The 19,531-nt window shown below is 41.8% G+C and overlaps 2 long non-coding RNA genes across 3 annotated transcripts; both read left to right on the forward strand.

Moving 5' to 3' along the window:
* Positions 1 to 12,432: 12,432 nt before the first annotated feature.
* LOC109940991 (uncharacterized) lies at positions 12,433 to 13,713 on the forward strand. Its single transcript, XR_002263816.2, has 3 exons — positions 12,433 to 13,131; positions 13,222 to 13,346; positions 13,464 to 13,713. It is a non-coding gene; the product is annotated as an uncharacterized lncRNA (long non-coding RNA).
* Positions 13,714 to 15,577: 1,864 nt separating this feature from the next.
* On the forward strand, positions 15,578 to 18,943 carry LOC103632108 (uncharacterized). Of its 2 annotated transcripts, XR_002263576.1 has the most exons (4): positions 15,578 to 15,953; positions 16,062 to 16,158; positions 16,674 to 17,523; positions 17,952 to 18,943. It is a non-coding gene; the product is annotated as an uncharacterized lncRNA (long non-coding RNA). The 2 variants fall into 2 exon arrangements; XR_002263575.1 differs by having other exon boundaries at positions 16,674 to 18,943.
* The last annotated feature ends 588 nt before the right edge of the window (positions 18,944 to 19,531 follow it).

Consider the following 19,531-nt stretch of genomic DNA (forward strand, 5'->3'; position numbering starts at 1 on the left):
CAACAATCAACAAAACACTCCTACACTTGAAACCAAGACCTAGTGGAAAGACTCCCACCCTGAACCACATGCTATACAGCAGCAGCGCTGTTTGTTAATTTTGTATCTTTAAAATTAAAACATTGGTGATATCAAACAAATACTCTAAGAGTATCTACACAAAACAATCTACAACTTCGGTATTCAATGGATAATTAAAATCTGCCATCAATATATTCTAAAACATCTGACAAGATAACTGACTGAATCTGTTTTAGACAGCAGCCTAGTTAACTTCAAAATTCGATATCTCTCAAACTGCTGAACCCAAAATTATGAAATTCTGCTAGCAGTAAGAACTTTTATCCCTCTACAAAAGTCTCAACAGTTGGAAGAGCCAATTCGGCCATTTACTAGATGAAACCCACCAGTGAACAGACCCACTCATTTTTGTCAGGCAAACAGGAACAGCCACAGTAAAACAAACATAACTGGAGTTTTATAAATCATATGAATACACTCTTTAACAATCTGGAAAGCTTATGAAATTATCTACAACTTCTTTTACCAACCCACAGTTTAATTCTGTTGATAAAATTGCCTAACTCTTAAGAGAACAGATTCTGCACAGAATTATGAGACTGAAAAACTGCTATAATCAAACTGCAATAACTTTCTGTTCTGATGTCCGATTGAGGTGTTCTTCATGGCCACGGAAAGATCTACAAATTATCTACGACTCATATATAGACTTTTTATTTTTTTGAGGCCACTAAGACCACGGAAAACTGACATGAACAGAAACTGTCGAATCTGCCATTCTGCAGAAATTAAATTCGAGATCAAAACCTAATCCCACATCTAATCCAACCTCTAATCCTTCAATCCACATGATCCACAACCTCCAAAAGCATATAATTATAGGGAGGAACAAGGATCCTATCCTTACCTAGGGTTTCCCCAAGAAAATCTGCAAGAGATGGGGGTAGAACATCTCCTTGATCCTCTCTTCCTCTTCAATCCATCTTGCTCCTCCTCTTCTTGATCCTTGCTGCGTGGGGGAGATCTAGAGGGAGGAGGAAGTAGTGGAGGGTGGCTGCAAGGGGAAGGGGGAGGGGCGGCCAAGGGTGGGGAAAAGGGGGGGTTGGCGGCCAAGAAAAGGGAAAAATAGGGGGCGACCACTAGGGTTTTGTGGGAGAAAGAAACGACGCCTCAAATGTCTCTTGACTTTGCATCCAACGGCCCACAACTCTTTCCCCACATCCACGCACCGAAGATAAACCTTTGGCAACATTTTTTTGGGATATTACACTCTACCCCCCTTAAAAAGAATTCGTCCTCGAATTCGACCACTCCAAGCAAAACACCCAAGGTACCCCATATAGCACCACCATTCGAAACATGGGTCCATTATTGGTCTTAATTAACACAAGAACTTCTACCTTGGACTAATTGTCTAAGGAAACTACACAACCTGACATCAAGCATGAACCAACATGTAATGAAGCTCAAACCAAGTCATAGATGCAATCAACACTACGATTTCACAACATCGAATTTGGATGCAGCCATACATCAGCATCAATGTCTTAAAACGACACTCTTTTATGAAGGGGTAATATGCACTAAGCACAACCTTTACCAACTTCAACAATTCATTTTAATTCAATGGTGAAACATCCACACAGATGAATGTATAAGAAGATCAAACACCTCACCTCACAGCACCAGGAAACAAGTAGTTCTATTGAAACAAAACTCCTAATCTTCCTAAACCTTGTTCTTGCCATATTGAAAAGATAATCATGTAATCTAACATACTTTGCACCCCACCAAAAGGGAGAAAATCTATAGAACTAATGGAGCAATAAAGCCGACAAGAAGCCAATAAAATCTTGCGCGGCACAGTTCATCGAAGAAATGTCAAAAACTCTACATAGAGCACTGACAGCCCAACAACAACACAATACTTGCTTAACCCATGTCACTATACTTCATTCAGCATCTCAACTAAGAAAAATATCCAACTACTAAAGTTAACCTACACATAATATGAGTCTTCATCTATTGTAGTTCAGAAACTTACATTTCATTCTATCATATGATGCACTCAGAGTACCAGACATAAAGGGCCAATACTAACCCCGTAATCCTTCACACATTTGGCAAACATCCCAAGCTGATGTAAAAACCACATCATTTAGGAATAGGTGAATAACCACACACAACCAACTCTAGGCTAGGCAATGACTTCATTCAAACCAATAGATAAGTGGTCCAACAATGGCTCCACAAACATGCATCGGGAAGAGAACCATCAAATCCTCAACGTATTAATACATAATCAATGGATCAAGAAAAATCAAAGATTTATTCTACAATTATCATGACTAACATGCAACCACTTTAAACCACATCTAGGCTTTGTGGCTACTAAAACACACGATAGAAGAGAGACATGTAAGCCATTCTGGCTATGTAAAGACTTCCCCCAAAATCCATATACAAGTACCAATATTCATTTCTTTCAGAACTGGTTTCTCAACATAAACAATCATTCTTTGCAAAGATAGTTGGAGCTATCCACCAACCGCTCAACAACTTAAATTCAAATTGATGATTACCTTGTACCCCAAAACACGCAATTCACACTCCTCTTAGAAACATCCTCAGTCAAGCATATATAACAATATTATTGTAATAAAACTCAACCATGAAAAACATAGTGAAAACAACATAGGCATACTTGTATATCACAAGCATAATAACAACTTCATTCTCACAAATGACCAGCGATATCTACCGCATTAATAAAACGATATCAAAATTTCAGAAATAAATTATATCAAGCATTAAGCCATAAACAACTTACCACATCACCGTAAAGGAATCGGGAGGGGTGAAATTATTGTCATCTGCACTTCAAAGTCACTGATATATATCAAAGATACTTGAACCCATACCCTTCCTGTATGTGCAAGTGTGTCAAATTTATCTTCAAATTGCCAAGAATCTAAAGCCTAAGCTTTGATACCAACTGTAACACCCCGGGATCCACAAACACCCCAGAATGCTACTAAACTACACATCTAACATTCATATATAAAATTTCGACAGTGTCTCCTTTGAAAATTGCATAAACGGGGAAGCAACAAAGTATAAATAGATATCATGATAAGAAAACATAATAGACATTAATAATCTGCTAGCAATGAGAAGACGACCATAACGACATGAACTGAATTAACCAGTGCGCACGACTAGTTAAAAACAAACATCCTTTGACAAGAAGTTTCTAATTAAATCATGACTGCGCCTGGGCAGCGTTATTATGAGAGTGAAGGTGTATGTGCTGCTACTTCCCACTCCCCTTGATGAGCAACAAGCACCTGCATTGAGTAATGCAAGAGTGAGATGAAACATCTCAGCAAGCTAATTGTTTTGACGAGATATTTAAACCACATTGAATTAATCAACATTTTAAAAGAATCACAATCAAGATCAGAAATACTTGTAGATATAGAACTCAGTAGTCACAATATAACCAATATCATCTCATTTCCTCGAACAACCACAATAGGTTGTATAACACTTCCCTGCATCAACAATACCTGCAAATATCACTTCAATGTATGCATAGGAATGCAATGTGTAGGTCCTCTATCTTCATACCTCTGAGGGTATAAAACCACATCATCTGCAAATATCACTTCAATGTATGCATATGAATGCAATGCATATGTCCTCTGCCTTCATACCTCTAAGGGTATGAAGCCGCATCGTACCCCTTCTCGGGCAATGTACGATGCTAAGTTGTACCGGTACGGTCGGACCATAGGTCACGACAAAACTTCAGATGCAAATGAGTCATGCAATGTATATGGCATGCTGCATTTATCAATAAATTTCACTTCCTTTAGATACAATACAAACCTCAAATAATACTTTATCTGCCTTCAGATACAATGCAATCCTCAAATAATACTTCGTATGCCTTTAGATACAATGCAAACCTCAAATAAGACTTCATCTGCCTTCAGGGGTGTGAATTAATCTCATGGGTCATACTTGAACCATAATAATCATCAATATATGATAGAGCATCAACATAATACAATCCAGTAAAACATCATCATAGAGTTCAATTATGAAAGAATCCAATAATTCTGCATATTAGAGTGTAGGTGATAGAAATAACAAGTCAAAACGATAGCAACCACCGCTACATTCACTTGCCTTCATCGAAGAAGAAAAATGTACTAGGCATGATCTGGAGTGTAGCCACCTGCTAGCGGGCATAAAACTTAGTACAGATATTTCACAAACCTTTGCCAACAATCAACAAAACACTCCTACACTTGAAACCAAGACCTAGTGGAAAGACTCCCACCCTGAACCACATGCTATACAGCAGCAGCGCTGTTTGTTAATTTTGTATCTTTAAAATTAAAACATTGGTGATATCAAACAAATACTCTAAGAGTATCTACACAAAACAATCTACAACTTCGGTATTCAATGGATAATTAAAATCTGCCATCAATATATTCTAAAACATCTGACAAGATAACTGACTGAATATGTTTTAGACAGCAGCCTAGTTAACTTCAAAATTCGATATCTCCCAAACTGCTGAACCCAAAATTATGAAATTCTTCTAGCAGTAAGAACTTTTATCCCTCTACAAAAGTCTCCACAGTTGGAAGAGCCAATTCGGCCATTTACTAGATGAAACCCACCAGTGAACAGACCCACTCATTTTTGTCAGGCAAACAGGAACAGCCACAGTAAAACAAACATAACTAGAGTTTTATAAATCATATGAATACACTCTTTAACAATATGGAAAGCTTATGAAATTATCTACAACTTCTTTTACCAACCCACAGTTTAATTCTGTTGATAAAATTGCCTAACTCTTAAGAGAACAGATTCTGCACAGAATTATGAGACTGAAAAACTGCTATAATCAAACTGCAATAACTTTCTGTTCTGATGTCCGATTGAGGTGTTCTTCATGGCCACGGAAAGATCTACAAATTATCTACGACTCATATATAGACTTTTTATTTTTTTGAGGCCACTAAGACCACGGAAAACTGACATGAACAGAAACTGTCGAATCTGCCATTCTGCAGAAATTAAATTCGAGATTAAAACCTAATCCCACATCTAATCCAACCTCTAATCCTTCAATCCACATGATCCACAACCTCTAAAAGCATATAATTATATGGAGGAACAAGGATCCTATCCTTACCTAGGGTTTCCCCAAGAAAATCTGCAAGAGATGGGGGTAGAACATCTCCTTGATCCTCTCTTCCTCTTCAATCCATCCTGCTCCTCCTCTTCTCGATCCTTGCTGCGTGGGGGGAGATCTAGAGGGAGGAGGAAGTAGTGGAGGGTGGCTGCAAGGGGAAGGGGGAGGGGCGGCCAAGGGTGGGGAAAAGGGGGGGTTGGCGGCCAAGAAAAGGGAAAAATAGGGGGGCGACCACTAGGGTTTTGTGGGAGAAAGAAACGACGCCTCAAATGTCTCTTGACTTTGCATCCAACGGCCCACAACTCTTTCCCCACATCCACGCACCGAAGATAAACCTTTGGCAACATTTTTTTTGGGATATTACATCATGATAAGAAAACATAATCGACATTAATAATCTGCTAGTAATGGGAAGACAACCATAACAGCATGAACTAAATTAACCAGTGCGCACAACTAGTTAGAAACAAACATCCTTTGGCAAGAAGCTTCTAATTAAATCATGACTGCGCCTAAGCAGCATTATTATGAGAGTGAAGGTGGATGTGCTGCTACTTCCCACTTCCCTGGATGAGCAACAAGCACCTGCATTGAGTAATGCAAGAGTGAGATGAAACATCTCAGCAAGCGAATTGTTTTTACGAGATATTTAAACCACAAATTGAATTAATCAACATTTTAAAAGAATCACAATTAAGATCAGAAATACTTGTAGATATAGAACTTAGTAGTCCCAATATAACCAATACCATCTCATTTCCTCGAACAACCACCATAGGTTCTATAACACTTCTCTACGTCAACAAAACCTGCAAATATCACTTCAATGTATGCATAGGAATGCAAAGTGTAGGTACTCTGTCTTCATACCTCTGAAGGTATAAAACCACATCATCTGCAAATATCACTTTAATGAATGCATATGAATGCAATGCATATGTCATCTGCCTTCATACCTCTAAGGGTATGAAGCCGCATCGTACCCCTCCTCGGGAAACGTACGATGCTAAGTTGTACCGGTACGGTCGGACCATAGGTCACGACCCAACTTCAGATGCAAGTGAATCATGCAATGTATATGACATGCTGCATTTATCAATATACTTCACTTCCTTCACATACAATACAACCTCAAATAATACTTCATTTACCTTCAGGGGTGTAAATTAATCTAATGAGTCATACTCGAATCATAATCATCATCAATATATGATTGAGCATCAGTATAATGCAAGCAAGTAAAGCATCACCATAGAGTCCAATTATGAAAGAATCCAATACTTCTGAATATTAGAGTGTAAGCAATAGAAATAACAGGTCAGAACGGAAGCAACCACCGCTACATTCACTTGCCTTCATCGAAGAAGAAGAAATGTACTAGGCATGATCTAGAGTGTAGCCACCTAGGGTTTTCCCCAAGAAAATCTTCAAGAAGAGATGGGGAAGAACATCTCCTTGATCCTCTATTCCTCTTCAATCCAACGTGTTCCTCCTCTTCTCGATCCTTGCTGCGTGGGGGGATCTAGAGGGAGGAGGGAGCCATGGAGAGGGTAGGGGGCGGCTACCAATGAGGAGGAGAGCAAGAGAGGGAGGGGGCGGCTGCAACCCAATTGGGGAGAAGGAGAGGGGGGTGGCTAGTGTTGGGGAGGAGAGGGGGGCTCCCATCCACCGGATCCAGATCAATGGCCCAAACTCGCTCTCCCCTTTGAGCTCCCGACCCCAGCGGAAAAAAATGCTAAAAGATCTATTGTTTTCTGAGGAATGCCTCCTGAAACTCCAAACCCCAATGCCATAGAACATCAAAGAAATGAGAAAAATAAGTTTAACTTCTTTTCAGAAAATTGGGGTATCACACTCTACCCCCTTTAAAAAGAATGCATCCTCGAATTCGACCACTCCAACAAAACATCCAAGGTACCCCATATAGCAGCACCATGCAAAACATGGGTCCATTATTGGTCTTAATTAACACAAGAACTTCTACATCGACTAATTGTCTAAGGAAACTACAGCACCTAACATCAACCATAAACCAACATGTAATGAAGCTCAAACCAAGTCATAGATGCAATCAACACTACGATTTCACAACATCGAATTTGGATGCAGCCATACATCAGCATCAATGTCTTAAAACAACACTTTTATGAATGGGTAATACGCACTAAGCACAACCTTTACCAACTTTAACAATTCATTTTAATTCAATGGTGAAACATCCACACCAGATGAATGTATAAGAAGATCAAACACCTCACCTCACAGCACCACGGAACAAGTAGTTCTATTGAAACAAAACTCCTAATCTTCCTAAACCTTGTTCTTGACATAATGAAAAGATAATCATGTAATCTAACATACTTTGCACCCCACCAAAAGGGAGAAACTCTATAGAACTAATGGAGCAATAAAGCCGAACAAGAAGCCAATAACATCTTGTGTGGCACAGTTCATCGAAGAAATGCCAAAAACTCTACATAGGGCACCGACAGCCCAACAACAACACAATACTTGCTTAACCCATGTCACTATACTTCATTCAACATCTCAACTAAGAAAAATATCCAACTAGTAAGGTTAACCTACACATAATATAAGTCTTCATCTACTATAGTTCAGAAACTTACATTTCATTCTATCATATGATGCACTCAAAGTACCAGACCTAAAGGGTCAATACTAACCCCGTAATCCTTCACACATTTGGCAACCATCTCAAGCTGATGTAAAAAACCCAGCATTTAGGAATAGGTGACTAACCACACACAACCAACTCTAGGCTAGGCAATGACTTCATTCAAACCAACAGATAAGTGGTCCAACAATGGCTCCACAAACATGCATCGGGGAGAGAACCATCAGATCCTCAACGTATTAATACATAATCAATGGATCAAGAAAATCAAAGATTTTATTCTACAATTAGCATGACTAACATGCAACCACTTTAAACCACATCTAGGTTTGTGGCTACTAAAACACACGATAGAAGGGAGACATGTAAGACATTCTGGCTATGTAAAGACTTCCCCCAAAATCCATATAAAAGTACCAATATTCATTTCTTTCAGAACTGGTTTCTCGACATAAACAATCATTCTTTGCAAAGATAGTTGGAGCTATCCGCCAACCGCCCAACAAATTAAATTCAAATTAATGGTTACCTTGTAACCCAAAACACGCAATTCACACTCCTCTTAGAAACATCCTCAATCAAGCATATATAACAATATTATTATAATAAAACTCAACCATGAAAAACATGTTGAAAACAACATAGGCATACCTGTATATCACCAGCATAATAGCAACTTCAATCTCACAAAAGACCAGCGATATCAATCGCATTAATAAAAACAATATCAAAATTTAGAAATGAATCATATCAGGCATTAAGTCATAAACAACTTACCACATCACCATAAAGGATTAGGGAGGGTGAAATTATTTCATCTGCACTTCAAAAACATTAACATATATCAAAGATATTTGAACCCATACCCTTCCTATATGTGCAAGTGTGTCAAATTTATCTTCAAATTGCCAAGAATCTAAATCCTGTGCTTTGATACCAACTGTAACACTCCGGGATCCACAAACACCCCAGAATGCTACTAAACTACACCTCTAACATTCGTATATAAAATTTCGACATCATCTCCTTTGAAAATTGCATAAACGGGGAAGCAACAAAGTATAAATAGATATCATGATAAGAAAACATAATCGACATTAATAATCTGCTAGTAATGGGAAGACAACCATAACGGCATGAACTAAATTAACCAATGCGCACAACTAGTTAGAAACAAACATCCTTTGGCAAGAAGCTTCTAATTAAATCATGACTGCGCCTAAGCAGCGTTATTATGAGAGTGAAGGTGGATGTGCTGCTACTTCCCACTTCCCTGGATGAGCAACAAGCACCTGCATTGAGTAATGCAAGAGTGAGATGAAACATCTCAGCAAGCGAATTGTTTTTACGAGATATTTAAACCACAAATTGAATTAATCAACATTTTAAAAGAATCACAATTAAGATCAGAAATACTTGTAGATATAGAACTTAGTAGTCCCAATATAACCAATACCATCTCATTTCCTCGAACAACCACCATAGGTTCTATAACACTTCTCTGCGTCAACAAAACCTGCAAATATCACTTCAATGTATGCATAGGAATGCAAACTGTAGGTACTCTGTCTTCATACCTCTGAAGGTATAAAACCACATCATCTGCAAATATCACTTCAATGAATGCATATGAATGCAATGCATATGTCATCTGCCTTCATACCTCTAAGGGTATGAAGCCACATCGTACCCCTCCTCGGGCAACGTATGATGCTAAGTTGTACCGGTACGGTCGGACCATAGGTCACGACCCAACTTCAGATGCAAGTGAATCATGCAATGTATATGGCATGCTGCATTTATCAATATACTTCACTTCCTTCACATACAATACAACCTCAAATAATACTTCATTTACCTTCAGATACAATACCAACCTCAAATAATACTTCATTTACCTTCAGATACAATACCAACCTCAAATAATACTTCATTTACCTTCAAGGGTGTGAATTAATCTCATGAGTCATACTCGAATCATAATCATCATCAATATATGATTGAGCATCAGTATAATGCAAGCAAGTAAAGCATCACCATAGAGTCCAATTATGAAAGAATCCAATACTTCTGAATATTAGAGTGTAAGCAATAGAAATAACAGGTCAGAACGGAAGCAACCACCGCTACATTCACTTGCCTTCATCGAAGAAGAAGAAATGTACTAGGCATGATCTGGAGTGTAGCCACCTAGGGTTTTCCCCAAGAAAATCTTCAAGAAGAGATGGGGAAGAACATCTCCTTGATCCTCTCTTCCTCTTCAATCCAACGTGCTCCTCCTCTTCTCGATCCTTGCTGCGTGGGGGGATCTAGAGGGAGGAGGGAGCCATGGAGAGGGTAGGGGGCGACTGCCAATGGGGAGGAGAGCAAGAGAGGGAGGGTGCGGCTGCAACCCAATTGGGGAGAAGGAGAGGGGGCGGCTAGGGTTGGGGAGGAGAGGGGGGCTCCCATCCACCGGATCCAGATCAATGGCCCAAACTCGCTCTCCCCTTTGAGCTCCCAACCCTAGTGGAAAAAAATGCCAAAAGATCTACTGTTTTCTAAGGAATGCCTCCTGAAACTCCAAACCCCAATGCCACAGAACATCAAAGAAAAGTGAAAAATAAGTTTAACTTCTTTTCAGAAAATTGGGGTATCACATGAACGTTGAAGAACGTTGATGTCGTTACAGCTACCGGGCATGCCAAAGTATGCATGCCAAATCCATAGGTCATATGTGGCAACTGCTTCAAGGATCATGGTTGGGTGTTTACCGCGACCGGTAAACATTCCCTTTCATGCAGTTGGGCAGTTACGCCACTCCCAATGCATGCAATCGACACTACCAAGCATACCAGGGAAGTCGCGTGACTCTCCAACTTGGAGGAGTCGTGCGATATCAGCAGGAGTAGGTGTCCTGAGATAGTACCCCCCCAAATGCGGTTTGAATGGCAGTGCAAAAGTGTTTCAGAGCCTCATGTGTTGTGGATTCACCAATGCGTACGTATTCGTCGATGGCATCGGCAGGAACACCGTATGCAAGGATACGAACAGGTGCAGCAACTTTCTGCAGAGCAGAGAGACCAAGCTCACCGACACAGTTTGGCTGCTGAACGAAGTAGGGATCGACTTGTTGCACAGCATCAACGAGGCGCTCAAACACATGGCAATGCATGCGAAACCTAAAATGGAAAATACAGTGAGTACAAGTCTCAAGCACGTTTTATGAACGTAAGAATAGATGTGCGTACGAAAAGAAATACCTCCTCCGGAATTGAGCATCCGTGTACACCGGTTGGGCGCAAAAGTAGTCTGCTCGGATTCTTGCATCGCCACTCATATGGTCACGGTGGATCCGAACACGACCGGAAATGGAACCAGCATACCGACTCTCGTTATGTGCACGACGCCTCCTAAGATGCAGGTACGTCGCAACCTCCAACTCTTTTTCTTCCCCTTCATTTCTTGCGCCATCCTAAGAGGAACATTGGAATCTAGGTACGGGTTCATTGTTGTGGAGCACTGTATGTGAAGTGGGAGTGAAGTGTTGAAGCGTGAGTGCTTATTTATAGAACGAATAGGCTTCAGAGACAAGCCATCGTGTTGTCGTGCAGACGAAGCTAGTCGATGGCTTGTTGAAGAAGTGTCGTGGCTTACAGTGCAAGCTAGTGTTTTTGGAAACATATTGTCGAAAACAATTACCCAAAAAATCACTTCGAGTGGTAATTAATATTTGCAATTTCTAATTATTAGTCACGCATTATTTTGAAATATATTAATTGAAAATTAATTAAATATACTATTTTGCGAATCCATTTTATTGCGTGTAATGGAAAGAAAACAAAAAAACTAAATGGATGGAAAAAGGAAATCTGTTAACACTATAGCTTTAGAGGACCGAATTTAGGGGGCGTTATTGGAGACTGAGAAGATATAGAGGATATAATCTTTTAGAGTTTGATGCAAAGGACATGGAATATTTATTTAGGGGATGGAATTTAGGGGACGCTGCTGGAGACAGTCTTACACATTTCTGGCATGGTGTCGCTATGCATATATGTATGTACAGGAAGTGATGAGCATATCGATTTTCAAGCAGAATATATATAGCTAAGGTCAGTCTATAAAAGGTGAAAATATGAAGGGGCACAAAAAGGCATACAAAGTAATTGCAAATTGTGATAAGAAAATGTTAATACGAGTATTGTCAAAGAATATAAGCATATGAGAATCAACTAAACAGACTTCAATGCAAACCCAAATGAAGGTGTGATGCAATATAAATGCGGATGGAAAAGTAGATAAAGTAGTTGTATTAAGCCTATAGAAGTATGATAAATAAAATAAAAAATGTCTCGGTTTTCTTAGACCTAATATAAACAGGAATAATTATGTCTAACACAAGTGCGGGTAAGGTGCAAAAGAGGACACTCTAAATTAAGATGGAAAATTATATACAGCAATTGAGAATTAAAGCATGTCACAACTGGAATAATATTGAAAACTGTTAATTATATGATTATTACTTAAGGGTGGACGGAGGGCGTCCACAGGCCTCACCACGCCCCCGCCCGTGATGCCCGCCGCCGCACGTGTCTTCCTCCTTCCTCCCTGCATCCCGCACACCCCGCGCCGCGAACTGCTCCTCCCCTGCCCCGCGAACTGCTCCCTCCCACGCGCCCCTCACCCTCACCCTCGCCCTCGACGGCGCTGCCCTCTGTGATGGCGGACGCGCCCCCACCAACCCCGACCCTGAGATCCATTGCCGAAGAAACATCCGTCGTCTTCCCCGCCCCGCTCACGTGAAACTGCCACTGATTTGGCCTCCCCCAACGCCGTCGAGACAACCACCGCCTTCCCCATCGTTGCCCCACACGATTTGAACTGCCACACAACTGCTTCCTCCCTCCTCGCTCCTCCTCATGCAAACCCTACTCTCCTCTCCCTCGCACCTACGTCCGACGCGACGGTGGAGCCCGACGACCTTGTGCGGCCTTCTCTGCTCCATGTAAGGCCACCTCTCGCCTCTCACCTATTGTCGACGCGTTGGGTGTTTGGCCCTGGCCAAAAGCATGCTGGTGGCCACCGGCGCAGGCGTCCCCGATGTGGCCTGGTCCTGCCATCAGCCAGCGCGCTCGACCTCGCCGTCGTCGTCGATGCAGAGTTCTTCGATGGGCCCACGCTCTCTATCTCCTCGTGCTTCCACCAGTTGCCTGCTCTGCTCCACCGCCCTTTGATTTGATTTGATTTGATTGCGATGCAGGTCATTTCAGCTAAGGTACTACCATGAAGAAGTTTACATCATGCGTGTGCTAAACACTTGAATTCTTGTCTTGATAATTATTTTGGCTCTGCTTTGGTAATGCAGAGTGATAAAGAGATGGTTCTGCCGATCATGGTTGGAGGTTACACAAACTTGTTTTGTTCTATGCACCATACAAGTAATTGTGGATTCATCTTCCGAGGGCCATAGACTCCAGTCAATCCAAATTGGTATGTGTTTTCTTGGTAAATCCAAATTTTCTCCTTGCAACCACTTATGCGTGAGGCCCTGCTCCTTTGCATTTTTGGCTACCTGATGAATAACAGTTTGTCTCTCTGTCTTTTTAGAAACACATAACTGAAGTTTCAGATGATCACTGGGCGCAGGGTGCTGTCTGTTTCTCTAATGTTAGTTCACTTAGCACACTTAATGGCTGAGGCGTTTGCATGACATTGAGTCACCAGTCGCATATCTAAATGTGTTGCAAGCATGAAAACAGAGAGGCCATGAGTGTCCAATCAATGGTACATGCAAGTTTCTGCGATCTGTTCCAAATTATCTTCAACTACATAATAAGAAAGGTAAGTTTTGGGTGTCCTTAGTGTTAAATGTATTTACAAATCTACCTATGAAAAGTTCAGTCATGGGCACTACCTTGCTCTAAACGTAAGAAAAATATATTTACATGTTCCCTAAAATTAATGATAAGAAGACTATAACATTGTTAATAATTCTAAGTTTTTTGTCACAACACTTTAAAATGGTAAAGCATTGAAGCTCTTAGGAGATTGATGCCTTTATAGTTTTAGTCATCTTTTTGGGGAACCCAACCTTATTCCAAAAAATAATCTCGTACAAAGTAACCACCTTACCCTGCCTAGAGTATACGAGGAGGCTACGAGTTAACACCAGAAAAAATCACCTGAAGAAACGATCTGACCAGAGTACGACTGAGCTCAAAGCTATGTGTTCTAGGTGAAGCAACGACGCCCTTCCCCAACGCGCCCCCGCTTGTCTCCCCACGCACGGCTTCCTCCCCCCACATGCTGCTTTCAACGCTGGCGGCCGCACCCCAAATTCCTCCCCACGTGCTGCTTTCTCCCCACCAACGACACCCTTCCCCAACGGCTGCCGAGATGCACATGCTGCGGCTGCCACCCTCGCCCCAAATCTTCGCCCGCCTTCAACGCCGGCGGCCGCACCACAAATTCCTCCCCACGTGTTGTTTTCTCCCCACCAATGGCACCATTCCCCAACGGCTGTGAACGCCAACGCGCTTCCCCAATGGCTACGAACGCCCTTCCCCAACGGCTGCGAACGCCAACGCGCTTCCCCAACGGTGGATCTCGCCCCAACGGAGCCCGAGCCCATGCTGCTTTCTACGACGCGAGCGCCAACGGAGCTAGAGCCCGAGCCCATCCCGCCTTCAACGCCGGATCTCGCCCCAAATCCTCGCCCGCCTTCAACGCCGGCAGCCGCACCCCAAATTCCTCCCCACCAAACGCGCCCTTCCCCAAACCCCTGCCCGTGCCGTTGTGGAGGTGTGTGTGAAGGCCACCTCGGGGAAGCCCGACACGCTCGGCGACTATGAGTGCTACCCACCCCACACCTCCGTCGGACAATTCCGCTCGGATCCCTAGCCATTTCACTGACCGTGGTTTGCTTTGCTTTGCTTTGGTCTGGTATGGATGGAACTGGAATTGGATCCTGTTGCCGGCAGGCCCATTCTCGCAGAGGGTGTTGCTCATGGTGGAGGAGAAGAACCCCTACGAGGTGAAGCTCGTCGACCTCGGCAACAAGCCCAAATGGTCCGTCTCCCTCCCTCTCAACATTCTGCAGCCTGCACGTGGTGTCTCACCAGTCGCGACCGGTTCGGCAAAGTGTCGCGCTTCATTTCCAGAGGTACGGTGACCTCACTAGAGATGGCAATGGGTACCCGAAACCCGAATACCCGACGGGTTTTACCCGATATGAAGGCGGGTACGGAATGATTTCTCTACCCGCGGGTATGTTAATGGGTAAAAACCTCTACCCGTTGGGTAGACGGGTACGTGTACGGGTTGGAACTACCCATACCCGTCTACCCAAGGGTAAAATATACCCGCATCAATACAACTATAACCATCTCATAGAGCTCATATTAGCTAAAATAAAACCCTTCTCTAGCTATCATTTGTCTAGATACCAAGTTATGTAATCATATGATTTGTTATATGTGAAATTGAAGTTGTTTTTATATGTTTATTTAATATTTTGAGTGATTGGTATATTGGAATTTAAGACTTTCCTAGCGGGTACGGGTTACCCGACGGGTAAAAATACCCGCGCGGGTACGGGTATGGGTAAGATTTTATACCCGCGAGTATATATGGGTAACCCGACGGGTAGATTTGTTTTTATGGGTACGGGTATGGAATGGTACTACCCGACGGGTATGTACCCGTTGCCATCCCTAGACCTCACCTTGGTAGACCGGGAACAAGATTCGAGACATGGAAATTCTTTTCGGTTGTTTCCTTGTTTGCTTTGGAGAGTCTAATGTGGATGGTTTTTAGTGGATTCATTGGATGTTGTAATTGCACTGGGGGAAAATCCACATAGATTAGTCATGAATTCTATACTATTCAGCCCCCATGTGTCAGCCCTTTTCTCAATTGTCGCCTGCTGGAAAGAACATACTGGAACTTGGTGTTGGGACATGGCCTAACTTCAAATACTATGCAAGCGAATATGGGTTAATGTAATTGGAGTGGACTCTAACAAGCACATGGAAAACTAGGCAAGGACTGCTATTGTGTCTGCTGGACTCCCATCATCAAGCTTCACATTCAGAAGAGGTGTATTGTCTTTGTCCAACCTTTGGTATTGGTGTTGTCCCTTTTCACATTGTTAACTTTGTTTCCAATTTAAATATAACAACTGCATTTGATGCACAATGTTATTAGGTTGTTGAAGCCTTGCCGGCAGAAGACAATTCCATAGATGTGGTGATCAGCACACTGGTATTTTGTTCTGTAAATAACATCGACATGGCACTGAGAGGTAATGGTTAAACTTTATTAGCCGGGAAAATAATGACTATTTTCTTTTTTTATGATGACAGATCGTTCGAATCACACCAAAATGTATGGGGTCTCATTTTGATTTTGGTAATACATAAATACAGATAAAATGCAACACATTATATCTCGTTGTGGCTATTTTCTACAAAATTAACATACACTCAATTCTTGATTCTTTACAGTAGTACTAAATGTAATGAATTCTTGTATTTCTATCTGCATTGCACGTGCTCAACATTTTCTCATTTTAACAACTAAGAGCCATGTTTCTATATTGAAATAAAGCGAGTCCTAAAGTCCAATGGTCTCTACGTGCTCATTGAACATGTCGCCGCACCAGGTATTCAAGATTAATAACCAGTAAACGGAGATACTCTTACCACTCTACTCCTAATGTCGCTTTTTTATTTTTTATGTTTATTTTTACAAGAGCATAGAAGCATCATCAACGAGTTGGGCATTACTGATTTGATGTTTCTTTTTTCTGTGACACAGATGATACATTGCTCCGCTTGGTTCAAGGTGCGCTTGATCCCTCGCAGCAAATTTGTAGCCGACAGATCTGAGCCTGTACAGTGTCCGAGTGTCAAATGCCTACATCATTAGCATTTATGTTTATGGCATAGCCTACAAGTGAGGTATTTCCTCTTCCGCCATCTTTTAAAATAGTTGCAAATGATGTCCCGTGTCTTCCATCAATAAGGGGTTTGTGGAATGTAAAGTTGTTTCAAAAGAAATCATTTGTTTTTTGGTAACCATTCCTTAAAAACTTCATTCGTAAAACCGTTCGACAAGCCGACTAACTTGCAGCTGTAACTATAATGGGAAAAATCCAAATAACTTATTCATGAATTATATACTATTCAGTCCCCATGTATCCTGCTGAACTAATCTCTCCAGTGATCTTTTGTTGCTGATCTGAGACGGCCAGGTGGGTTCCTCCTCATAAGGTGTGTCATCGGTTACACATGGATTTAATAATATCCTGCATCATTCTATTAGTTCCTACTGAATTAAATAAAGACCACAATGCCCATATAGACTTTGGTAAGGTAGAGAAGCATGTGCGCACTATCGGTGGTGGAAGCCTGGTACTGTTAGGTAACTACTGCACTACTGCTCAGAAAATAGATTGCATTCCTTCTAGAATGTCAAGGATGTATTAGTGACCAATTTAAACTTTGATGGTAAATTTTTATGTTTCCGCATGAATTTGTGTATCAGAGAAGACACACAAAATATCTTTTGAATCCCAATGTCAACTCTACATACTATGATCCAAAAACCCGCTCCATGAGGGGAGACCCCTTGCCAGGTGTAGATCCAAAATGATAAGTTCTACGTGGTAAGTAATCTCTACTACTCTATAAGGACCTATTGTGGGTGTCCAAAATGCTTCACCGTGCCCCCGCCTGCCTCCGCCCCTGCGACACCCCAACCCCTAAACCACGCTTGCTCCCCACGCAATGGCCGCTCATCCCTCCGCTGCACCCACCGCTCCATCCACCGCATTTCTGCCTGACCCCACCTCCACACCTCCGCGGGGGCGTAGCTCGTCGATGTCACCCAACCGTGTCGTCCTTGGTTCCATGCCCCCGCCTCCGTCTCCCGTCGACCAATCCGCGTCGATGTCACCCAATCGCTCGGACTAGAGAAAAAAATTCTGTGTTTTTATGGACGCCCTTTCAGGTTTATGTGTGCCTAATTCATATGACAATGTTGGGGCATTACACTTGTGATGTAAACAATCTGTGACTTTTGTTTGATTTCCAGGTAATCAGCCAAATATAGTATGTGGTCTGGAGTTCATATTTTTGCTACTTTTCTGGCGCGACGATGTGGCGGAGGCGATGGCAGGGCCTAGAACGGATTAGTCATCCTGCTCTGTGTTGGAAGTTATGTGAATTTTCTGCCTCCTAGCTCTAGATGGATGATTTTCTTCATTTTGCCAACTCCTTGTCATTGCTTTCTACTGTTGTTTGTTTATTTTAGTGCAGCAACGGAGCCTATGAAGAAGCCCTATTTTCTATTTTTGTTTGCTAACTCTAAGCAGATCGCTCGCTGAAGAAGCCCACCCTCCTCGCTATAGAAGGTATGTGTTTAACAGATATGTGTTGTTCTGAAAGAGCATGGAACAACAAAGAAAAAGAAAAATAAAAAAAGAAAGCACAAAGTCTGAACTTATGAACTTCTGAAACCTACAGATTATTCTAAAATTTCTATTAAGTCTAAAATTGTGAAATTGTGAAATTCGTGTTTAGTCTGATCTTCTATAATTCTGAAAGTCTACAATCACCTGAACATTGGCTGAAAGTCTGCAGCCACCTGAAAGTCTGCAAATAAAGAAGCACAACTTCATCTTTAGCCGACCACGACGGTGGCGACGATGTCGTTCTCCATCCCGGATGCGCGAGAGATCCCTGCGGCAGTGGGTCAGAGGGGAGGGCTGAGCTCTGCCGCGGTGATGGGAGGGAGTGGTCGAGGTGCTCGAAGCTCTCACTGACAGCAGTGGGGGAGAGGAGGATACAAGTTTACTGTGGCTAGGGGAGGAGAGCGGGAGAGGAGAGCCTATACAATAGAATTTGTAGCGACGCATGGGCACCTAACTTTTTTATATAATAGTGTTGATCGACCTTTGGTTTGGCTGCTACACTTTGCATTCAGGCTAACAAGGCAGAGAATAAGATTTCATGGCACATGTCTCGGAAAGAGGCATATCCTACTGCCTTATTGTAAAGCCCAAAATTGGTATAAGAAAAAAAATGAATAAATAAATAAATTTATAAGTGGGTGTTTTGGGGATTCCTTGAATTCCTTCTTATTTTTCTTGGCATACTCAACTAATGGCATTAAATTATGCAAATAACAAATAAATAAAGAAAGAAAGTGTGCATCTCATGCTGATGTCATTTCTGTGATGGATTTTATTTGAATCAAGGAATCATAATTTAAATTGACCTCAACTTATAAATGAAAATATATAAAAGGGGGTTTAATAAAGTCATTCCTTTCTTCCCTAACTAAGCAATAGGGAGAATAATAAATAATAATAACAATAAATAAATAATGTCATTGCAGGTTGTAGGAGTATGATTCACATCATAATTTGTTGATCATTGAAATCTGAAATTTAAAATAAGAAATTAGACATAGTTTGAATCCTTGAATTTGGAACATAAAAATAAAAAAAGGAAAACTCTACCTAGCTGGGCCTCCTACTCCATTTCTGCCCAGCTATGCCTCAAATCACCGCGCGCTGGATGGTGCCCGGTGCTGCCATGCGGGCCCGCGCTCCAATCCTTGCCTGTGCACACGTTTGCTTCCGAACAGTGGATGACAGGTGGGACCCTCAT

Source organism: Zea mays, chromosome 7, assembly GCF_902167145.1.
Source record: "Zea mays cultivar B73 chromosome 7, Zm-B73-REFERENCE-NAM-5.0, whole genome shotgun sequence".
Lineage (NCBI taxonomy): Eukaryota > Viridiplantae > Streptophyta > Magnoliopsida > Poales > Poaceae > Zea > Zea mays.